Source organism: Panthera tigris, chromosome B4 (genome assembly GCF_018350195.1).
Source record: "Panthera tigris isolate Pti1 chromosome B4, P.tigris_Pti1_mat1.1, whole genome shotgun sequence".
Lineage (NCBI taxonomy): Eukaryota > Metazoa > Chordata > Mammalia > Carnivora > Felidae > Panthera > Panthera tigris.
In genome coordinates this window covers 36219335-36235529 of record NC_056666.1, presented here as the reverse complement: position 1 = coordinate 36235529, position 16195 = coordinate 36219335, and the positions used below count along the sequence as shown (strand labels likewise).

Genomic DNA, 16195 nt, shown 5'->3' with positions numbered 1-16195 from the left:
TAAATTCATGGTTATGTACCTTTGACCCATGGAGTTCAGTGTCAGAGCATATGGTCTTCCTGTAGTTTGAACAGAAGAGAAATGACTACTGCTGCTTTGGGGGTTGTGTGTTCTTGCTTGAGGGAGAATGGACTGTTTAAAAAAAAAAAAAAAGGAAAACGGGAAAGAAAGATACTAAGAATATTGTAACTGTAGATGACTGGTTCTTTATCTGATCCTGCTTGCTTCAGCTTGCTTTCTGAGGAAGCTGCTTGTTTCTTTCTTCTTTATCCTTGATGAATTTCACTGATTTCATCTAAAAGAAGAATAAATTACACAGCATTACATAGTTCTATTATGTCATCTTCCCAAAGTTTCTTGTGGGCACAGCACCTCATCATTGGTTACTACAATCTTGATAGGAATTTTTGTTTAGTAGTTACCTTAAGTTTTTACTTAAAAGTACAAATATTAGAATTATATACAATTATTCTATATGCACATTTTTCCTTCAAAATTAATTTTCCTAGAGCTATATAGTTTGATGCCAAAAGGAACTATGTATGACTCATGAACAATAAAATGGGTAAGAAGTTGCTTATTGTTGAAAAGACTAAGCTTAATTTTTTCCCCCATGGATTTACCTGAGTCTTATTTAAAGCCTTGCAACTACAGGAAATTTCACTTAATGTCATTGTTAATGTAAAATTATTCTAATTTATTGTGTCATAACCAACAAAATAGAAAAGGTAATTGGAAACAATCATTTAGAGAATGGTCTATTTTTTTTTTTTTTTTTGCCTTTGAACATTATCTGCATTCTCTACTGTTTTATATATGCCAAAGATCCATGGATTTGTTTTATACATTTCCTTTAGGAATCTGTAAGTCTCACAGAACATGTCAATATGCCCAGGGAGATGTCAGCAGACTACATTTTTATCCTGGATCTGCCACTTACCCACTGTGTGATTGTGAGGAAGTCATTTTTATTCTCTGTTTTTCATTTCTCTTTATCTCACATAATGGGAATAATAAATCTTGTCATGCTTACCTTTCACCATTTTCATAGTGACTTTTAAAATCCCTGGTTTTAAGTATTGAAACATTAGAAAACAAAGTACAAATTGAAATGGTGCTTGCATTCAAGAAATAAACCTTTTGTTTTAGATTCTTAATAAGTAAAATTTAGATCCTAAAGACAATCTGGATGGCACTGGCCATTCGATGTCTGAGTGTTTGGAGGATAAGACTAACTTCAGTGAAATTGATTAATTTTTAAAAAGGGAAAACTGCCTGTTATTATAAAAAAGCAATAATGAACCACCAGGGCTACATGCTGTATAGCAATATTAAGCATGGCAACTTCGCATCTCTAACTGCTGAGCAGCATTAGAAACAGATTGATATTTATAAAGCTGTGTATTCTTGTTCATTATTGCTTTTAGATTGCACCATTTGAGGTGGGTTTAGGTAGATTCAGAATGAGAAAATAATTAAGTTCTAATTAGGAAAAAATTGTTACTGTTTTCACATTTGGGACCAATTCACTTCCACTAGTGAAATAAACTAGAATTCTGTATTCTACAGAATGAAATTATTGATTTTTTTCTGCTTTTGTTATGGATAACCTGGATCCAAGAAATGGAGTGGGGTGGGTAAAGGAGTAGTCAGTTATAAGGTGGATATGTATAAAATTAAGATGATTTAAGTTGTGAGATCACACTTTGCTACTTGAATGAAAAGGGGAGCTGCTGACCTTCTCTTCTTTTTCTTCGTGTTTTTTTCCCCTGCTCCAAGAAATGGTAAATTTTAGACTAAATTTTTTCTTTGAAACTTACATTAAGGTACAATGGTGTAATCTAATATGAAAACACACTTGTTGAGCATTACAAATTTGAAATTACTAATTTTTAATGCCTGTGCAGGATGTGTGTTATACCTTTCCCTCCTCTAATCCTGTGCTTTATGTTTTGTCTGTGTCTATGAATAACATTATTTCCTGAATATTGTCCTTATTAATAATTCTTTCTAACTTTCTCTTTCACATTTTCTTCCTGGATTTGCTGTTTTCTTCAGTCTCACTTCAAGGTCAGTATGCTTGTACTAAAACAATGTTAGTATACCATGCTCTTATCTTTATCTTGAACTCTAATAAAGAACTGAAATGACAGCACTTACTACTGCAGGAAAGACATGTCTAGAAATCTAGTTATGAGTGCATAAGATATAGATGAAGAGTAGATTCAAAGTTCTGTGCTTCAAAAGATAGTCAGAAATCAAGAATCGGACTGAGCATGTTTTGACTGAGAGCAAAATGAAGATGAAAGGAGCCACCAGGGGAATGAGAAGAAAAATGGTTTTAATGTAATTAAAATTTCATCAGAGACATAAAATGTAGCGTGAATATTGGAAAGAAAGTGCTGTAGTCTGTGGGTTTTTAGAAGAAACTTGAAATTATTTTATATACACAAACTTATACACCCTTTAAATTTGGTTTTGTTTTGTGATTCTGCTGAATGGTAGAATAAATGAGAATATAAACAGCCACCCCTAGTTCTGTTTATATGTGCCAGAGGCACTGTGGTAGACCTTTACATATTTTATTTCCATTGATCTTCCCAACAAGTATGTAGAGAGATTGATTATTTCCACTCTTCAGGTGAATAACACAAGGGCCGACCAAGCCCATTAAGTAATTTGTCCATCTTTATTATGAAGAGAAGTTAACAGCACAGATTATCATTCTGATGAGGAACTAAGATTAGGGAACATGATTTCTGTAGGCTCAACCAGTGAATAAATAATGGAATTTATATTTGAAGCCAGATCTCATTTTGGCCTCAGGGCTTTATGTATTCTGTGCTCTCTACCATAGGAATTAAGAGTGTGAGCTATAGAGCCCTAGATAACTTGAATTTTTTTAGGTTTCTCATCTGTAGTTTTTTTCATCTGTAAATTTGGGATAATTATCTAAAGGGTTGTTGTAAACATTGAATGAGTTCATATGAACAGCGCTTAGAAGATACAGGGTAAACAATCAATATATAGAGCTATTATGATTACTCCTTTTTGCATTTTTTGTGGAGTCCTGTTTGATCCAGGATATGATAGCATGATGTGATATATTTCAGGTTCTTTAAAACACTATACTGTTCCTTATTGACTCATACCACTGTTAATAGAAAGTGCAAAGTAGAATCCCTATGCAAAGTTATATATGTGTAGAAAATGAGAAAACATCATACTTCTTCTGCAATGATATTTTTGTTAAGACTCCACTTATCTTTTCAGGCGCTAAATTTCTGTTATAGATAAAATATGTGTTGAAGCTTTTTAGGAAAAAGATTCTCTTTCCCATTTCTACTCCCTGGTATTTCTTCTCAGTGTTTAAATTGATGACCTAAATGATATTTCTGAAAAAGTTCCCTCCTTACCTTTGACTCATTTAAGAATAAAGTAATTTGTATGGGTTGTAAATACATTAAAAAAACAAACCCTTCTTTCATAATTATTTATACTGATATAATTTAAAAAATTTTTAATGCTTATTTATTTTTGAGACACACACATACACATACACACACACGCACACGCACACACACACACACACAGAGTGGAGTGGGGGAGGGGCAGAGAGAGAGGGAGACACAGAATCCAAAGCAGACTCCAGGTTCTGCGCTGTCAGCACAGACCCCCACACAGGGCTTGAACCTACCAACCGTGAGATCATGACCTGAGCCGAAGTTGGACGCTTAACCAACTGAACCACCCCAATATTGATCTTTGTCAGTCAGATTTACACTATCCTCTTCCTTCTCTATTAACAGGGGACCACCTCTCCTTTGCCAAGTAAATAGACCTTTACGGTATCCACAGTTTTGAGTTTATATTTTCACTGATAATTGACCTTCTTTTTGTTTCTGTGGAACTAATGGCCCAGCTCTTTTCAAAGGCTAAATTTTCCTTTTCTCTTTTACTTCCTTCTTATCAGTTTTTAAACCCTTGCCCCATAGGTTAAGTTCTCCTTCTCTTTATTTCCATTCTGTTCCTCTCCACAGATTCTCCCAAACATAAAACAGGTACTAGTTTCCCCTCATCCTTAAAAAGAAATGTAAATAATCCTTGTCAGTATCTTTTCCTTGGCCTTAGTTCAGTACACCATCTTAATTTTACATTTTACCTTTTTATTCTGTTGACTTGCACAGTTTTTGAAAGAATCATTTATGCTTGCTGCCTCCACTTCCACACTTCCATTTATTTTTCAAATGTAATTTGGATTCTTCTCTCACTGCTGTGGTAAAATGGCTTCAGTGATATACTGGTTGCCAAGTTTAGTAACTTTGTTTGTCTTGGGTCTATTGACCTTTCTGGGGTGTTAGATATTATCGATTACCTCTTTTCTTTCTAGGAACCCTTCTTTTGTAGTTTATGTGATACTGTTTTCTGCTAGCTCAGGTACCACCTCATTGACATTTTTCAGTCTGTTTTGCTTTTCTTCTTTTACATGTTTCTTAACTCTTGGGATTTCTCATATTCTTTTTAAAAATTTCATTTTCATTTACATTAGTGGTTACCTGCCTTATTACTTACTACCAAAGACTCAGTTTTATTTATTTTGTTTTGTTCAGGTTCTTATGGAACTTTTATTTCAAACCATATTTATTACAGAACAAATCTTACATTGTTTGCAATAAAAATAGCAAGCACAAATACTGCATTTAAAAAGTGATTTTCCCATTTTCTACTGTAAACATTTTCTTCACACATTATAGTAAAGCAGTATGGGTACCACTTAAGTAATTTTGAGGGTGGTACAGTCTGAACACAATTCAGCTTTAGTAATGAAATACCATGAAGGATTTTGCCTTGTGTTTGGAGAACTTTCATCTCTAACTTAAGCATCAGGTGGACATATTTTTACAGGAAAGTTTTATCGCTTTTGTCTTTTGTGTGACAGGTTTTGACCTAAATATCTCTAAACAAAGCCCTACAAAAAGCCCCAGAAGAATTTGTGTGTGAAAGTCATTATTGTATACATAATTCTGTGAGTTACAGGTTATGTTAATTATAATGTTGTTAGCTGGTTCATTTTAGTAGTTGTTATTCTAGCAGTAAATGCCATTAAGCTATACTTATTTCTCAATAATTTTATTTTCCAAGATATACAAAATAAAACAGGTTTTGTTTTTCCAGTGGCAAAGATCATTTTGGTTGTAGTATGTAAAAAAGGTTTTCTTTGTTCCAGGTTGGAATTTAGTGCAGTACTTTTTTCTATACAGAAGCATTTCACCATTTTAATTATGGTTTTGCCAAGTCCAGTTGAACAGATCATTAAGAGAATATTGATGGCTTGAGATTGGATTGGATATTTGGATAACTTCATTATGGGACCATGGGCAGGATACTTAACCCTTAAGTGTTTGTTTTAACCACCTGTTTTGTGTTAATAGTGACACTTAACTGTAGTGTTTGCTTTTTAGTGTCCTCCTCTAAGCTTTCTTGGTTTGTATAGATTTATTTGTTTTCTCTTTCTTGTCCTTTACTGCCTTTCCTCTGTCCCTCCTTCCATTTAGTACAGAGAGATTTCATTTAGTGTGATAATGAGTGAAGATTCACATTCTCTGTTCTTAAACATATATACATGTCTTTAGTTACTATTCAATGACATATCCCCAGAGAAAGAATACAAAGAAATGATTCCATGAATAGATGAAAATATATGATTTCATTCATAATTCATTGTTACTTTTGATTTAGCACCTTTGGCTAAAGGCAAGACATTCAGTAGGTGAGGCTTATAAATATCCTCTCATTTACTTACTTCCTGGTTTACACAAATTGTGCTCAATATTATTATTACCCCTATTTTATTTGACAGTGCCTGTTGCAGATTTATCTTTAAAACAGATGTTTGGAATCTGTGGGATATTTTGTATCAACAGCATTTAGACCAGAGTGCCTCTATTGTTCTGTAATAAAAGCTAAATACTTTATGCCTTGCTCAGATGCATTCCTGTTTTTATATAGTCTCTTTCATCTAATTTGATGAAAGAGTTCTACATTGATTTCCAAAGTCTAAGTCAACTAGCCAGTTTTCTGATTGCACATCTTAGAATTTTTTTCATTGTTGTCTGACAGTAGGCACTAAAACCTCATGTCATTCACAAAAAGAGAACTATAGTTTGAAGCCTTCATTTTTTTTTCTTTTTTCTTTTTTTAGCTAAAGTCTTCAGAACTTTACAGGCCTAAGAGCATTTCTGACCTTGTGGGATCTATTTACAAGGAGTTTGATTTATAGACACGAGTATAATCTAGGAGAATGATCTGTTGTTAATTGCCTTTTTTACTTGTCATTTGGTTGGCGTTCTTTTTTTTAAAATTAAAAAAATTTTTTTTTAATTTATTTTTGAGAGAGAGAGTGTGAGCAGAGAAGGGGCAGAGAGAGAGGGAGACACAGAATCTAAAGCAGGCTCCAGGCTCAGAGCTATTTGATGTGGGGCTCAAACTTGTGAACTGTGAGATCATGGCCTGAACTGAAGTCAGAGGCTTAACTGACTGAGCCATCCAGGCGCCCCTTGTTGGCTTTCTTAAACAGCCTTATTGTTGAAGAGTGTATTTCCTTATTTTCTTTCCTTTCAAGCAATAATATTGCCTAGTGTTTTTGTAATGGGTCACGCAAGCACAGTGTAGCCACAGCCTGCATAACTACCTTCTCCTGAAATACAGTGTTCTTACTTTGAATGATTCATTGGTAGGAAAAAAAAATGTGTGAACACATACTTGTACTGATCTACCTAACTGTTCTACTGAAAAGTATTGAGTTTTGTGCTATCATGCATTGAGAAGTGGCAAATGTAGCTTTTCATGGTGGCAATTATAGACGATTATCTGGCATTCTGTAGCTAAACATGATAAATTCAGTAGAGAAGGGAAGAAAGATTAAATTTACAGTTAGTTAAAATTTGAATTTGTATATGATTGCCAGATTTAGCAAATATACATATGGGATATCAGTTAAATTAGTATTTCAGATAAGCAATGGATACTTTTTTAGTATTAATATCATACAAATACTGGGACATACTTATACTAAAACACTTCTCCCTTCCCTCAAAATAAATAAATAATAAAGCCTTATAAAAGTCTTTTGAATAAGGTGTGACAAAAGAGATAATGTGATGATAAACATTAAGGTGGTTGGTATACGGTGAGAAACTTACAAAGGTGGTTATTATAGTATTTTATCTAACATAATGCTAGACTTACATTGAAACGTAGAGTATTCAGTCTCACACACACCCTTCCCACCACCTGCAGAGTAAAAAGCATATTCTGTGATTCTGTGCAAGTTGATGATGGGGAATTTAGATTTAAATTTATGGGATAAAATACAATAGAGAAGGAATGCTTTATCTTGTTTTGTATTAAAGGACACTTTTTCTAAAAAAAAAAAAAATAAGGTAGATATGTGTTTGTGTGCATGCATATGTGTGTGAGAAGTAATGTTTCTCGCTGCTTGCTGTGCCAAATCCTATGCTGTGCATTTTCCATACGTTATCTTATTTATTCCACATAACGACTCTATGAGAGATCCCATATCACAAGTTAAAAGTTTAAAAAACAACAAAAACCAAACATGAAGCTTAAAGAGGTTAATGATCACATAGGTGATGAATAGTAAATCAGATATTTAATTCAGAGCTCTCCAACTCTTAAAAGCTTTGTTTTTAACCTCTTCATTACAGTATTCCTATCAGGGGGTCTCACATCCCTGGGGACTTTGAACATGTTTTGAGATTTACGAGTTTATCATGCTGATGGGTTATTATTTTGTATTTTCATTTCAGTGACAATGTAAAACACAATTTATGTACATATTTTGGATCATCTGGGTGAAATCCTATAACTAAATGGCATATTTATCCATAAGCATTTGCTTTGTGGTTATGATATCATTGTTATCAAGTATTAACTGCTGTAATTGCGATGGGCCAATGAAAAAAGGAGGTGGTAGGCTTAATAATGGTCCTTTAATTTCAAGCAAAGTTCAGATGATATTATGATGTGTTGTGGGAAGCAAACTTGTTTTTACCAATTTGACAAAGAAAAGTTTTGGGACAGTTTAATTTTCTTATGTTTCAAAAGCACTTGGACCATAGTAGTAAATACCTTAAGTGCACTGTGATCAGTGATTTACCTGTATATTAAATCAATATTGGCAATTTGAATTTCACTGTATATTTTAGCCTTTCTTTAATTTGTAGCTCTAGAATATTTGTATATTTCAAATATTATAATTTGTGAACAGAGAATCTAGAAAATCTTTTCCTTTACACTCCTTACACTTTCCTTTACACTTTACATCCTTTACACAATGTACCATACTATAGTTCAGGTACAGACCCTTTAGTCATGGGGATGAAGCACTTCTGCTCAGGGGGTGCTGGAATGCTTTGCCAGCATGCTGCCATTTTAATATCATTTTGAAGGAGGCAGAGATAGTGTAAAGACATTAGGACAACTGAAGAGACCAAAGTAAAAGAAAAACACCCCAAAACAAAAAACCTGCGGCAGGAGGGAGTGATAGAAATAAAGATTCTTGAGGGCCTTTGGTGCTAATTAAGGAAGCTTGAATTTTATTATGAGGTCAGTATGTCTCTAACAAAAACAAAAAGCAGGCAAACGTAAACTAAACTTTTATAATTCACTTATGGCATGCTGAGTTTTTATAAATTATGTTTGTGTGTAGTCATATCTCTGTTGGTTAAAGACCCCTTGGAAGTGGAGTTTAAATATTTTTGTGATGAAAATACAATGTAAAATTTCAGATTCATAGATTACAGTTTTGATTTTTTTTTTTTTGCCTCCCTTTCTTCCATTAGGCCAGTACTATATTTATTATTATTTTTTAGGTTTATTTTTGAGACAGAGAGAAAGTTGGGAAGGGGAAGAGAGAGAGGAAGATAGAAAATCCCAAGAGGGTGCTGCACTGTCAGCACAGAGCCATATGCAGGCTCAAACTCATGAGTTGTGAGATCATGACCTGAGCTGAAACCAAGAGTGCCCCCAGGCACCCCTAGGCCAATGCTTTATTAATGAAATCAGAAACTAAACTTTATTCTTTTCTCTCATTTCAGTGGAATGCTTTAGTGATTAATAATCTTCTCCCCAGTTGATTTAATGATTTTCATTGTATTTTACCCAAAATTTATGAAGAAAACCACTTATGGAGTTTGCTGATTATTCGTATTTATATGCACCTGAGAGAAACTGTTACCATTATCTACCTTTTCATTTATTATCTGCTTTTTATTAATGCTTTGTTTCTCAAGGTAGCCTCCAGCTATTACCTCTCCATGTGCATGTTATAGAGAAATGTCCAAGTTAAATTAGTTTTTAAACTGCTCCCTGTGAAACCACCAGGTGAAAAAGTACAAACAGCATACTCTTTCTGCACACATAACTTAGTATACTGTTTTGTGGTGTGATTAAACTGTAGCATTCACAGTGCTCATTACTGACAGAGGCTTGGGGTACTGAAAGTAAATGCATTCATTAGTATCTACAAAGCACTTTTCAGACAGAAAGAGGGAAACAAGATAGCAGGAAATAAAAAGCTATATTGTCTGTTTCATTGTTCTGTTCATGCTAGAATATTACTTTTCCTAGGTCATGGGGTCAGCATTCTCCTAGGTCTGACTTCCACCAAGAATGGTTGAATCTCTGGATGATTCTGTGAGGCCTGAGGCATATAAACAGAAAATATATGAAAGGGAGAAGAAAATTAAATAAAGTAGGAGTATTGGGGAAGAATAAAATTGAAAAGGGAGAAAAAAATAGAAGAGAGACATGAGGATATGTATATATCTCTTAGTACCAAAATTTTGCTCAAAAGTGTATAAAGTTGTATGTCCTGTTTTAGATGATAGACATTAAGATAATGCATAAAATAAATGGATGCTCTCCATAAAAATGCTTGTGCTTTCCTCTGTCATTATCAATAAGTCAAGGAGAAATCCAGAGTGAGCAACACAGAGCAGCTTTCTTTAAAGAATAAAAACAATTGACAGTATATTTATTCTGTCACAGATCCAAAAAGTCAAGTCAGTTTTTTAAGACAGGAATTTTTTTTGTTTCTCTGTTTCTCTAGCACATATTCAGATTTCTTGGCACACTTCAGTCATAGCACTGTGACATATCCTTGGTCTGCTTTTTTTTAGACTGTATAAATTGATTTTAAATATACCGACAGTCATGGATTCTTATCTTTATACAGTTTGGGAAACAGTCATCAACCGTTGTAGTAAAACAATTCCACAAATTATACTAAGAAATGTGAGAATGGGTTCTCTGTTTTTCTTTTCTCCTCTGTTTTGGTTCCATTCTTAAGCAGTGTCTTTTCTTACATTTGGGGGATTGTATACCTGTTCTGGCCAGCATAAAGCTTCCCTCTTTTCTTTCCTGTGACTTTAAGTATGTGGAGTTGATTGTTTTCTTTTGGAATTCTACACCTTGGCTTAGTATGCTGCAAAGTACAGTGCAGCTCTGATCACCACTTCTATACTCTACAGCCTCTGCACTGAGATACTGCATATTTCTTGGAAAAAAAAGTCACACAACTGTCCTGACAGGTCTCACTGCAGATTTATGGCCACATATTTCAAATGTGCTCCCAATTATACAGGCAGTTCTAATACAAATGCCTGTTAAATTTGATTTTACATTTTCAGAGATGATTATATCCTGCTCGCTCTTCTTTTGTCAAATCCACAAAATCCCCGCCTTCACCTCATAGCTGCTGATTTCACTTCATATTACATTGAGAAAATAGGAATCAGATGCTACCTACTGCATCTTCCCACCCTTAGATCTCCTGGCTTACATGCATCTGTACAGGTGTGTTTTGTGTGTTTTCTTTACAGTGGTTCACTGTTCTAAGTTCAACTCTGCCACTTTTTCTCATAATCTTATCCTTACCCAGTTCAAGGATGGTGCTTTCTCAATTATCCTTCTCTCTGCTTTATTTTTAAAACTTTACTTTTTCCTAGTTTATTATCATAAGCATGATTTAACATTTCCACCCTCCATCTTTGAAAGTCCTTTCCTTGACATGATAGTCCTTTCTAGCTGGCACACAATTTTTCTCTGTTCCTTCTTAACAAATCTTGTTTAAAAAATTGTGTATAATTGCTGTCTGCATTTCTTCACCTTTCTTCAAGTTTACCAAGTCAGACTTCCCTTTTATCTATTTTTTAGTCTATTTTTATCACTTCCCTGAAACTGCTTTTGCCAGGGTTTACGGTGGTATATTTTCAGGTGCCAGGTCCAAAAGTTACTGTCACCATCTTGCCTTTCCTTTCAGCGTCATTATACACACTCCCTTCCTTGAAAGGTATTTTCTTTTGGCATTTCTGATAGCAGATTCTACTTATTTTCTCTGTCCTTCACTTGTCATGCCTACTCTGTTGTCATTTCTGGCTCTGCCGTATTCCCCTAAAGCTTGAAGGGCTCCATTCTCAGCCCTATTGTCGTTTTTACATATACTTTCTGAGAAGATGTCTTCAAGCCTTGTGGCTTTCAGTATTACTTATGTATTTATAGCTCCCATCTATCGTGTATGTGGGACATGTCTATCATGTATATACGTATGTCTACACGTACACAAAGGAGCTCCAGAGTAATATACTAATTATTTCCATGATGTCTTTAATTAGATATCAAACTTAACTTTACCCAGAGCAGATCTCTTCATTTTTTCCATTCTTTTCAAAATTTCTTCCTCCAGTATTCCCCAGTTCAGTAAATGGTATCACCATTCACTCATTGCTCAGAAATAAATCAACTAATTCCTGATTTTTCTCTCCTGCCACTCCCTATATTAAATCTATCAGAAAGTCCTATCGTACATCACAAATATATCTGAAATTCAGCCATTTCTCTCCATACCCTCCTATGAAGTATTATCTCTTACTCATACTATCAGAGTAGCTTTCTAACTGGTACCCTTGCTTCTACATTTTGCTCTACTAGTCTCTTCTCCATGGCAGCTAGACTGAACTCTTAAAGCATACAGTAAATGCTGTCACTCCTTAAGACCTTGCTCTGCCCTCTATATTCAGAATAAAACCCAAACTCCTTACCATGGTTTATAAGGCTCTGCATCATCTGACTTCTTGCTCCTTTTGTGACCTCACTACTTACTACTTACCCTTTGTAATACACCACCATATCGACTTTTAAAAGAAATCTGCCAAGCTTTTGCTGTCCTCACAGTATTTGTACTTATGTTCTTTCTCCCTCTTTCCCTAGGCCTTTACATGGCTTGCTTTTCACATCCTCCATCGCAGTTCCTCAGTGATGTCTACCCTGACCATTGTAGCTAAATAAACTATTATCATATTCAGCATCTCTATTATTTTGCTCCATTTGATTTTTCCCATAGGACATGCCACTGTGCTGTGTGATGCAGATTCTTTGTTAGTTGAAATTGTTTTGCCTCTTTCAACAATAAATTCCCTGAGGGCAGTGAGGTTGTATTCTGTTCCTTAAAAGAGAAGCAGCCCTTATTCGCAACAACGTGGATGGAGCTAGAGTGTATTATACTAAGCAAAATAAGTCTATCAGAGAAAGACAAATGCCATATGATTTCGCTCGTGGTATTTAAGAAACAAAACAGATGAACACAGAGGAAGGGGAAAAAAGAAAGGGAAGAAAATCAAGAGAGACTTTTAACTACAGAGAACAAACAGGGTTGATGGAGGGGAGGTAGGTGGGGGATAGGCTAAATGGATGATGGGTATTAAGGAGGGCACTTGTGATAAGCACTGTGTTATATGTAAGTCATGAATCACTCAGTTCTGTTCCTGAAATATTACACTATATGTTAACTAATTGGAACTTAAATAAAAATTTGAAGGAAGAAAAAAAGCTATGTACGCCTTTTTGGTATTCAGTATATATATGCCAAATAGCTAAGTGGAGGCTAACGCTTTCTTAGAAAATTTCACGGTTGGGTTTAGAATGCATGCTAGTTTTAAATTATTGACAAGTATGTAGCTTTCTCATTTGATAGAAATTTGAATTTTTATTGGGTTATTTTTATTAGTACTTTATGATACCAAGGAATTGCTTCCTAAAGCAAAGGCATTTCAGTAACCTACAAAGCTCTGAAGCAAGGATTAGCAAACTACAGGCCTCCTGTACCCTTTATATATAGCCTGCAAGCTAAGAATGGTTTTCATGTATTTAAAATAGTTAAAAAAACAGAGAAGAATGTGTGACTCAGATTGTATATGGATTACAAAGTATAAATACTTACTATCTGGACCTTTACCATAAAAAAGTTAGCTAAGTAATGAATCATCGAATTCTACTCCTGAAACCAATATTACACTCTGTTACTAAACAGAATTTAAGTAAAAAATTGAAAAGAAAAAAATGAATTATTCTTTTGTAGATCAAAAATTAAACACCAGTTTATGGATGTGGGGGAAGGTGGACAGTGAAAACCACATCCTGTGACTTTTTGTTCTGAAATAAATAGAAATGAAAAGATTAAAAAAATTTTTGCTTGCCTTTGCTGGAGGGTTTGGCCCTTCATTGCTTGTGTGACCTCATCTGCCAGTATGCTGTGTCTCTCCATCTACTTTGATCACACTGGCCAGGCACCTTCTTCTATCCGGATCTATGATTTGCTGTTTTCTCTGTGTGGAGCACTCTCTCTTCAATATGCACATAGCTGTGCTTACTTCCTCATTTCCTTTACATCTTTACTTAAATATTACCTTAGCAGAGTGGCTTTTCCTGAGCACTTCATTTAAAATTGCAGTCTCAAACAGGAACCCTCTTGCACTGTTGGTGGGAATGCAAATTGGTGCAGCCGCTCTGGAAAGCAGTGTGGAGGTTCCTCAGAAAATTAAAAATAGACCTACCCTATGACCCAGCAATAGCACTGCTAGGAATTTATCCAAGGGATACAGGAGTACTGATGCATAGGGGCACCTGTACCCCAATGTTTATAGCGGCACTCTCAACAATAGCCAAATTATGGAAAGAGCCTAAATGTCCATCAACTGATGAATGGATAAAGAAATTGTGGTTTATATACACAATGGAATACTACGTGGCAATGAGAAAAAATGAAATATGGCCTTTTGTAGCAACATGGATGGAACTGGAGAGTGTGATGCTAAGTGAAATAAGCCATACAGAGAAAGACAGATACCATATGGTTTCACTCTTATGTGGATCCTGAGAAACATAACAGAAACCCATGGGGGAGGGGAAGGAAAGAAAAAAAAAAAAAAAAAAGAGGTTAGAGTGGGAGAGAGCCAAAGCATAAGAGACTGTTAAAAACTGAGAACAAACTGAGGGTTGATGGGGGGTGGGAGGGAGGGCAGGGTGGGTGATGGGTATTGAGGAGGGCACCTTTTGGGATGAGCACTGGGTGTTGTATGGAAACCAATTTGACAGTAAATTTCATATATTAAAAAATAAAAAAAAAAAAATAAAATAAAATAAAATTGCAGTCTCACTGCTCATTCCCACGCTCCTCTTTTCCTCTTTTATTTTTTCCATTGGATTTATCACCATTTGACATACAGTGTATTTTACTTATATTCTCTATCTTCCCATTGACTGTAAACTCAGTGAGGGCTGAGATTTTTGTCATTTTTTTTCACTGCCATATTCCCAAGATAATACTTAGCACATAGAAGCTTTCATGAAATATTCATTGAGTTAATGGTAATAGATGAGAGTTATTATGAGAACCAACCTTAAAAAAAGAGTTTTCTGTCAAAACACTTGAATTCAGTTAACTTTGAGTAACTGCTATGAGATAGGCCTTGCCTCAGATCTGTGGAGATTTATAATACAAGGTCCTTGCCCACAAGGAGATCAGTGTGGTAGTGAGAACAAACATAGAAATAAATGAAATTAAATGTAAGATGGGACTAGATATGTTCTTCTCTTGAAGTGCTTGAAGAGCACTGTTGAATTGGTGCTCGCTTTGGCAGCACATAAACTAAACTTAGAACAATACAGAGAAGATTAGCATGGCCCCTGCACAAGGATGCCAGGCAAATTTGAGAAGTGTTCCAGATTTTAAAAAGACAAAAACAAAAACTGTTGAATTGATAACTAAAGCATTTTTTGGTAGAATTTAGGAGTGTTTATATAAAACTCCAAATTGTTAGTGATTTTATATTCTATAATGAAATATTTTCTTTTTTTTGGTATGGCTTATTATCATTAGATTGCTAGGGATACAGTGCCATGAAAATAAAAATCCTTATTTAAAGCAGCTCTTAAATAACCCAAAACATTGTAATTAGACATAGATTATGTAAAAAATATTATTTTTAGTTTCTTATATACTTTTGGGGATGATATAATATGAAATTGCTATTTTTAAGCCAAGTGTAGGTATTCAGGTAGTGTTAAGAAATTTCACGTCTTAGTTTTTATGTTGTGTCAATGGAGGGTGTTCCTGGGAAGGTTGAAGGAGAGGGAGTGTCTGTGTGTGCATGCACATGCAATATCTGTATATTCTCTCTATATGTAAACATTTATGCATAATAAAGATGTTTAATATGTAATACTTGAACAATATTTTGCTTGAAATTAATGTATTTTTAAGCTTTTTTTTCTAGCTTAAACTGCTTTTCTCTAATGAAAGCACAAATAGCTGAGTCAGATTTGATTTTTAGTATTTCCTTAAACCTGACAATAGTAGCATTCTATTTTTTTCCTAAATGTGCTTGGGAGATTTTTATGGTAGGGTGACCTACTACACTAGCATTATGTATCTGTCATTTTGACAAAGCAAAAAGCCACTAGGAGTGTAGTTTCTGAAAAAAGTATGATGGTGTCTTAATAGAATTTAAGTTTTGAAGGAGAACAAGAACTAGTCCTTTCCTAATAAACTTTCTTAGGTACTTAAAGATAAGGAAGATGTTCATTTTTCAGTGCTTACATTGTTTTGTAATGTTAAACTGTATTTTCCCTCAGAGCCGTGTTTTGGGTAAATTTGTCAATAGAGGGGATGTAGTTTCCTTTTTATGTGTGTGTTTAACAAATATTTAATGAGTATCTACACACAAGGAGGAACTATGCTATGAGTTGTGAGTTATGAAAATATATCAGACATGGACCATGACCTCTAGGAAGGCATTTTCTCCCTTCCTTCCTTCCTTCCTTCCTTCCTTCCTTC

At 34.6% G+C, this 16195-nt stretch overlaps 1 protein-coding gene and 1 non-coding gene across 10 annotated transcripts in view; both read left to right on the top strand.

Moving 5' to 3' along the window:
* ERC1 (ELKS/RAB6-interacting/CAST family member 1) overlaps positions 1-16195 on the top strand; it is a 509181-nt gene that overhangs the window by 203560 nt on the left and 289426 nt on the right. The window lies entirely within an intron of this gene.
* On the top strand, positions 14984-15090 carry LOC122240607. The gene has a single exon (XR_006220387.1). It is a non-coding gene; the product is annotated as a U6 spliceosomal RNA (small nuclear RNA).